This window comes from Macrotis lagotis, chromosome 7 (assembly GCF_037893015.1).
Source record: "Macrotis lagotis isolate mMagLag1 chromosome 7, bilby.v1.9.chrom.fasta, whole genome shotgun sequence".
NCBI classification, from domain to species: Eukaryota; Metazoa; Chordata; class Mammalia; order Peramelemorphia; family Peramelidae; genus Macrotis; species Macrotis lagotis.
In genome coordinates, this window is record NC_133664.1 from 103128835 (window position 1) to 103138287 (window position 9453).

Below are 9453 nucleotides of genomic sequence, written 5' to 3' on the forward strand. Positions count from 1 at the left end.
ACCAGCACAAAGGAGGTACTTAATAAATGCTTATTGATTGATTGCTCATGAAACACAGAGATCAAGTCCATTGTCACTTATATCATATATTTTATAGATTATTAAGTCATCCATACCTAAAGATCTCTGAAATACCATATTTATATACATATAGATCATTTTTATTCATCTGGGGCAAAAAGTGATCCAAGAATGAGATTGAGAAAGGGTATATCAGTAGGTGGCACAGTGGATAGAGCACTGGATTTGGAATCAGGACAGGATTTGAATCTAGCCTCAGAAACTTGACTCTCACTAACCATGTGGGCAAGACACTTAACCCTGATTGCCTCTCACTCTTGTGCCATCTCTAGTTATACTGATTCATATCTGGTCACTGGACCCAGATGACTTTGAAGGAGAAAGTAAGGTTAGTGACTTAGCACAGAACCCCCTCAAATTAGGCTCATATCTAATTCACATGCTTGTCATGGCATCACCTCCCTGATGTTGTGGTTTTCTTCAAAATGAAGGACAAACATTGAGGAAGGGTGAAGAGTTTTATCATGTATGCAGTGAAGGATAAGGGCCATTCCAAAAGGAAGTTGTTTTAGAAAGTCAGATATTGGGAAGTCTATGGTAAAAAGAGCTTGTTGGTGGCAGTGATGTCTTGAGGAACATCAGTAGATAAGAAACAGAGATCATAGGCACTAAAGTGGATATGCAATACACCCTGTCCCAGAGGAGACATAACTCCTTGAACAATGACTTATTATTTCCCTTTCTTTAGTTATAGATCTCATATAATTGTGCAAAGTCCATTGACTAGTGGAAACAAAAGTACCTGGTCAATGTTAAATTTAATAGAAATACCTGGCTCATATTTCCTATCTTGAAGCAAAAATAATACTATTATGAATGAAAAACAAAATAACTAGTCATATCTTAATTTACTTTACTTCTGAAACTTGTTGGTAGTCAGAAAGATAAGAGCTTGAGATGAGGAAGTAGAGTACTGAAGGTATTAAGGATAGCCAGTGCAAATACCTCAATGTGGCAGATGGAGCATCTAGTTCAAGAAACATACAAGAAGGTCATTAGTCATGGATTACAGAATATGAGGAGAAGAAGAATAAAAGAGAAGAGAATGTTTAAGAAGATCAAAATGGGGGCAGAGCAAGATGGTGTGAAGGCAGGGAATTCCCAGAAACTCTTTTTCTCAAAAACTGAAAAAGCCATCAATTATGACTCTAGCCAAAACTTAGAGGGGCAGAACCCACAGAAAGACTGAGTGATACAATTTTCCAGTCCAAGACAATTTAGAAGTTCTTCAGGAAAGAGTCAGTTTCACTGGGACGGGGTTGGAAAGAGCCTCAGAGCAGCTGCTCCACAGAGCAGCCGAGCCAGAGCAAACCAGCTCCAGCCTTCCAGGAACAGGCTGTGGGCCACCTGGGTCCATGGAAGAGGAGGAGATTTCCAGAACTCTTGGCCCACGGATCACTGGTGGTGAGAGAACTCTGCCACACTAGGTGGAGTGGAGTAATGGCCTCAGAGCAGCCCTACAGTGAGAATCTGCAGCAGGAATCAGCAAAGCTACTCAGCACTTTCCAGAGCTTCCACCATCCTCTTCAGGGGAAAAGATGGACTTTCAATGAAACTTTCAAACTTTCCTATAGAAACAACCAGACCTGAATAGAAAGTTTGATCTCCAAGTATAGCACTCAGGTTGAAGCACAGAGGGAGTGAATAAGAAGGACTAAATATAGGAAACTTAATTATGTGAATCACCTGTATTCCTGCATAGGAAGAAGATACTGATAATTCATGTGAACCTTCACATTTATAAGAGAAGTTAGAAGGAATATATATATATAATATATATATATATATATATATATATATATATATGTAAGGCACAGGAGTATAATGGTATAATATAGCATAAAGATGGTGATATGGGAGATAAAGGAAAGTACTGGGAGAAAAGGAGAGGAAGAAGGGGCTAAGAATATTTCACATAAAAGAGTCAAGAAAAAGCTTTTGCCTTATTTATTTATGCCTTTTTACTTTTAGTTTTTTTGCAAGGCAATGGTGGTTAAATGGCTTGCCTAAGTGTCTGAGGCTGGCTGGATTTGAAGTCAGGTACTCCTGACTCCAGGGCTGGTACTCTATCCACTGTGCCACCTAGCTGCCACAAGAAAAAGCTTTTGCAATGGAGTGGAATGGGGAGGGCAAGGGGGAATGAGTGAGCCTTCATTCTCATCAGAAATGGCTCATAGAGGAAATAACATACACACTTAATAGGGTATAGAAATCTATCTTACCCTAAAGAAAAATGAGAGGAAAGGGATGGGATAAGGGTGAATGGGGGGAGGGATGGAGGGAGTAGGTGATAGGAAAAAAGGAAGATTGTGGGAGAGGGAACTCAGATACAACACACTTCTGAACAGGGACAGGATGAAAGGAGAGAGAATAGAATAAATGAGAGCAGGGAGGAATAGAATGGAGGGAAATTCAGTTGGTAAAAGCAACTGTGAGAAAAATATTGAAGCAACTTCTCTGGTGGACTTATGATAAAGAAGGGAACTCATCCCAGAGACAGAGCCATTGGAATCTGAACACAGACTGAAGTACACTTTTTTTGTCTCTCACTATTCTCCAGGTTTCTTTATTTTTTTGGGGGGGGCAGTTATGTTTACTCTCATAACAAGATTGTTGTAATAATATAAAATAAATGAACTAAAAAAAAGCAAAAAAAAAGCAAAAAAAAAAGATCAAATGGTAGGAAGAAGACAAGCTATAAAAGGCTTTTAAAGTTCAAATGACTCCATTTTATTTTTGATCCTGGAGACAATAGTTAGTTACAAGTTGATTGAATATGGGCCAATATGACCAGATTCTAGTGAGGCAGTGGATTGTGCTAGATAGAGGGCTAAGAGTGTCAAGGAGATGTAGGTTCAAAGCTTGTCACATTTTAACTGTATGACTATGTTCAAGTAATGGTTTTAATTTTTTTGGAAGCAAACAGGTTGTGACTTCCCTAGTGTCTCACAGTTAGTTGGTTTTTGAAGCTGGATTTGAACTCAGGTCCTCCTAATAGCTATCTATTGTGCCATCAAGTTGCTCCAAGTAATGACTTTTCTTTTTTTTAATCTTTTTCTTTGTTTGATTGATTTTTTTTGGAGGCGGGATGCTTGCAAGGCAATGGGATTAAGTGACTTGCCCAAGGTCCCACAGCTTAGTAATTATTAAGTGTCTGGGTTCACATCAGGTCCTCTTAACTCTGGGGCTCATGCTTTATCCCCTGTATCACCCAGCTGCCCCACAAGTAATGATTTTTCAAGAAATACTTGACTAAGTAGCAGTTAAACTTCTGACTTCATTGGTAAAATGCATTTCCATACCAAGAATTCCTCATGTTGATTAAATTACAGCTCTGGAATAGATTGTTTAAATTCACTAACATAACAAAATGAAGGGAATTTAAAAGACTGGGTATTAATAACTCCTCTTTTATTTAAGTACTAATCGGCACCATCACTGTTTTGCTTCTCAGGAATACTTAAAGTCATACAAAATAATTTATAAGAGACTTCACTAGCTATCTATTCTAACCCATTCCTGGAAAGAAATCACTTCTCTGACATACTTGGTAAACTGCAATCAAGATTCTCTTAAATGTATGTATGCCTGTATGTAATACATTGTTAATGTATATAATATATTATTCACTAACAATCTGTGAGTTTTTTCCCCATTGTGTCAAATGACACATTTCAAATTCAGTTTCTGCTGTTTACTGCTTTGGTGACTTTAAGTTAGACACAGTTTTCTTCTCTGTCAAATGACGTGGCTGGACTTGTTCAGTTATTTTAGTCATGTGTAACTCTTCAGGACATCATTTTGAGAATTTTTTGGCAAAGATACTAGAATTGTTTGCCATTTCCTTCTCTAGCTCATTTTTACAGATGAGCAGACTGAGGCAAAGTTTTAAATGACTTGTCTAGGATCACAAAGGTAGTAAATATCTGAGGACAGATTTAACTCCATAATCATGATTCTCAAGTCCAGGGATCTTGAAGATATTTATGAGAATGTAAACTCTGACATGTTCAAGAAGGCTAGATTTTGATTTTCACTTTCCAAAGATTGTACTTTCCAAGGTCAGTCTAATCTACCTGAGTTTGGAAAGACTTAACATGACAGTCTTTAAATTAAATACAAATATCAAATGACCATTAGTAGTGCACAATCTTCCTCTAATTCTTCAGAAGTGATGGAGACAAAAATCAGTGTCTATATCAACTTAAAAGAATAAAAATGAGAAGATATAACATGTAATTAAAGATAATTTTAATCTTACTTATTTGAACAAGTATAAAAAATGAATATCAAGAGAGATTATCATCACTTCTCAAGGATATTAACTGATATAAACCAACCACCAGAAAAAAAAGGTCAAAAAAAATCTAGAAACCACCTTACTTGGCAAATAAGATTACAAATTTATTTATAAAGTTGAAAAGAAAAGGATGTGGAAGATATAAGCACATAAATGTAGGAAAGATATATTTACAGAAAGTTTAGCTAGAATCGCAAGTAATAATAATATATTAGTCTTGCAATATAGTTGTTAACATTTATCTGGAACTTCCTATATCCTAGACATTGTACTAAGTAGGTAGTTTAGAATTATTATTTCATGTGGAAATATATTTTGTATGACTTCATATTTATAATTCTTAACACATTCCTTGTCTTCCCAATGTGTTAGAGAGGGACAGAAGGGAAGAAGAGAACTTAGAACTCACAAATTTTAAAAATATTATCAATAATTACAGCCTATGATTACTGTTACATAAGGAAGTAGAAAGGATATGAAGGAAAACAAAGAAAGGAAGAGTAGATAAAAATATACAACAAGAATGGCTGTGCTGGATATGATACAATTTTGAGAACCTTGAGACACAGACTGTGAAGATATCTGAAAGGATGAAGGATATCAAATTCTTGGGGAAAATTATGAACAATGCTATTAACACAAAGACAATCAAGAGAACATCAACCTATATACTTGATTTTCCATCCCTACAATAGCTCTATGAGATGAATCTACATATTATTGAAGAAATAGTGAAGAAAGTGAATCATGAGAGGAAATATCTTCAACTATAAGACCACAAATCTATCAAAATAGGAAAATCAGAGGATCATTTATCACTGTCAAATTTGTAGTAATTGTTCTTCTAATTCAGTTCAATTTAATTCAATACGTGTCTATTGATATTAAGGCTTTGTGTATTCATTTTCTTTTAGTCTTATCTCTTCCATTCATGTCTTTGGCAAACTTTTTCTTCCTGGATTATTCAGGAAGCCATTTTAATCTAGCTTTGGTACTACTTTTGATGAATTCCAAATAAATAGTATTCATATAGTCAAGTTTTCACAAATGTTATTCTACAGAAAAATCACATTTTATAATCACAGAACTGAATTAAAGATGCATAGAATAAAAAATCCCATTGTACTTACTTTTTTGATTAGGGAAAAAAGTATTATTTGGTAGGGCAAAAAGTCATCTTAAAAGATTTCCTCTAACAAAGAGTCTCTCTCATGCAAATTTTTTTTAGGTTTTTGCAAGGCAAATGGGGTTAAGTGACTTGCCCAAGGCCACACAGCTAGGTAATTATTAAATGTCTAAGACCAGATTTGAACTCAGGTAATTCCTGCACAATCTTCCTCTAATTCTTCAGAGGTGATGGAGACAAAAATCAGTGTCTATATCACCTTTAAAAGAATAAAAATGAGAAGATATAACATGTAATTAAAAATGATTTTAATCTTACTTATTTGAACAAGTATAAAAAATGAATATCAAGAGAGATTATCATCACTTCTCAAGGGGTGGTGCTCTATCCTCTGTGCCCACTTACCTGCCCCTTCTCATGCAAATATTAAAATAGCATGTGCATCCTTGAATGATACAACAGATATATGACCTGTTATTTATTTCTTTCAAAGAAGAAATAAGAAATAAGAAAGGGAAGCACATATTCACTAATGACTTTTACTAATGACTTTTACCACCAAATCAGAAATTTTTCCATAGATAATGAAATCCAAGATTCTTTTGTTTGCAGAGGATATTATGCTAATTGCAAGAAGTCTCAGAACATCACAGATGCTCCTGAAATTTATGATCATTAAAAAAGATTTGACCTAACTATCCCTAAAGAAAAACTGAGGTGGATAAATAGTGCTTATTTTCCAGATAATTATATCTATTTTTTAATTCTTCAAAGACAGTTATATCTATGTCTCCTACTGTACAACAACACCAGTAGAATCTTGACATTAAGATGGGGCTTTTCACAGGAATCCTGAATTCTTTTGAAAAACTTTGTAATTTCTCAAAGACAATTCAGACCACTCTCCTCATGATACTGATTCTATGTAAGTAGTAGATAGAGGACATGGTAGATAGTGTATATAAGTGCAGGACCTGGATTAAGGAGTTCAAAACTAGTCTCAGACATTTCCTAACTATGTGAACTTTGGCAAGTCACTCAACATCTGTCTACACTGATTTACTTATCTGTAAAATAAGAATAATGTGAGATTTTGGAAGAACTATATATATGCTAGCTGTTAGCATTTTTATGTTTTGGTTTTTCAATATAATTATAAATCATAGGCTATTACAATCTCCAAGAAATCAAAATCATTCTAATGATAATGAATAGACATATCGCTCTCTATTTAAACTCAAGGAATATTATTAACCTAATTCGATACAAACAATATTTATGATATATAAAGATAGTTAAACATAATAAAGATATTAAGATGACTTTAAAAGCAGATAAATGAGTGTAAGGAACAACATTTGTATAGCTCTTATGCTCAGTTTAGATCTATATAACATCAAGACATTCTAAGGAAGGCTCCCATAACAATGAATGGACCTCTTATGAAGAACTTATGGTAGGATGTGGACAAGAGTTGTATAGGATGAGAAAATGTGGTTGGTTCCATTATGAATCATGAGAGGAAATATCTTCAACTATGTGACCACAAATCCATCAAAATAGGGAAGTCAGAGGATCATTTATCACTGTCAAATTTGGTATAATTGTTCTAATTCAATTCAACTTAATTCAATATGTCTTTTAGTCTTATCTCTTCCATTCATTTTTTTGGCAAACTTTTTCTTCATGGATTATTCGGAAGGTCGTTTTAATCTAGCATTGGTACTACTTTTGACAAATTCCAAATAAATGGAATTCAGATCTCCAACTGGATTCTATATCCTCATCCCCCAAAGGAATCTCCATATGCCTCACATACTCCACTAAGTTGTCTCAAGGTATTCTATTCCTTATGTATTTTCCCTTGAAAGTCTGCAGAGTATTTCTAGTATGATATTTTATTTCTCAAAACTTCCTCCCTTTTGCTCTTTCATTATCAGGAAACTTCTTGAAGACTTAACCACATGTTCTTAGACATAATATTGTAAACCAAGAAAGGAGGAAGCAACAGAGAGGATCAAATGGATCCAGTGGTCCAGATGGATTGACTAGGAATTAAAGGAAGGATGCAATCACAGTTCTTACCAGAGTCAGAGAATTGGCAACTATTGATCAAAAAGCACACAAAACAATTTGGAAGACAGATTTAAGACATTCAGATGGGCAACACTTTTATCTGTCAAATGACCTTGAAATTTTCATCTTGTTTAGAGGGAAAACCTCAAAATTAGTGATTGTCCCTTAGCCATGTTCCAGCTGGAAACTTACAGACTGACTATATTAACTTGTTCTTCAAGTCAGAGTGGTCTCTGTATGCAGCAATTCAGCACAACTCTCTTTCCTTTACTCAGCCTTCTTTGATTATCTTTGACCCTCTTCATAATAAACATAGTACATCCTTAGGTGATCTGTTTAAGTACAAGAGATCATGGGAACCTGAATTTCAAAAGAACCTAGAAATCATTTAGCCCAACATCATCATTATACAGATGAAAAAAATGCCTGTCTAAGTTTGTTTAAGCCCACAAATGCAGTGACAGAGTTGGAAATGGAACCTAGGTTTTCTGACCAAATCAAATGCCCTTTCCAAATTATAAGACTTGTTGATCATTGTAAAAGATACTAATTATGTACCATACATGCATGTATCATATATATGTAAAATTATTGTCATACATAAATAATAAAAATATCCCACATGGTATCAAACAATAATATCTGACATATCTATGCTATTTGAAATTATACCATCCTATGAAGATACCCCTACCATGTCTTTTTTCTACTCCATCCTTCATACTGTAGTTAAAGTAATCATTCTTATGCATATATCTTGTCATGTAAATCTTCTCCTCAGAAAGTTTCAATGACATACTAAAGTAGGGTTCAAGTCAATTGATCATTTGAAAGAAAAGGCTCCCTTAATAGTAAAACAAAATAAAGACTCATTTTACTCCCATTGATAGCCCCTCCAGATTTACCTTTGCCATAAAGGTCTTTAGATTCTCCTTTTACTAGAATGTGACCCCTGCTTTCCTACCTCTTCCTGGATTTCCTCAGTCTCTTACAAACCTTGCCCCATCCCATCTCACTTTGAGGGGTCTATATCCTTCTTTGCTTGGAGAAGCCAGAGGTTTCAAAACACCATCCAATGGCCAAATCCCCAAATGTGGGGATCTGACTCTTTGGTTAGGTACATCTCCTCTCCTTCCAATACAGGCTAGAGATATATCAATAAATGTGCTTATTAACCTAATTCTTTTTCTCTTTCTTTCCTTCCTTCCTTCCTTCCTTCCTTCCTTCCTTCCTTCCTTCCTTCCTTCCTTCCTTCCTTCCTTCCTTCCTTCCTTCCTTCCTTCCTTCCTTCCTTCCTTCCTTCCTTCCTTCCTTCTTTCTTTTTCCCATAATTCAGGACAGGTTCATTGACTTTGGTTCTCACAAATGTCCTCTTCTTGGTTGAACAGGTTGAATTTCTAGTTGCATCCGAATGCTTTTTCCTTTGTCTTCCTTCTTCTTCTGATCATTTTCTTTTACATGCTTCAGGAATCTATCTCTGCTTTCAGAGTGTTTAATATGCTCAGTACACACATTAATTCCCTTGGCTAGAATCTTGCCCTCAACCTGTTTGTTTACAACAAGGCAGGAAGGATGTTGTGGAACATTACAGACCTGTTTAGTCTTGCCATATAAGCTTTCTTATATATGGGCATATACCTAGCCCATGTTTCCAAAAGGGCCTCGAAAACATGTATCAAGTCCTTCTTCCTTTTTTTTAATGTTCATCACTTTGGCAACTCACTGGAATATGACAGAGCTGGTAGAAAGGAACTGTTTTGCTCTTAAGACCAAAACCTTTGGTAACTTTTGTCCTTGTTTAGGACAAATTATAAGGGTCAACACATTTATTTCTGACAGACTAAAAACTCAATGGAATTATCTCCTCATT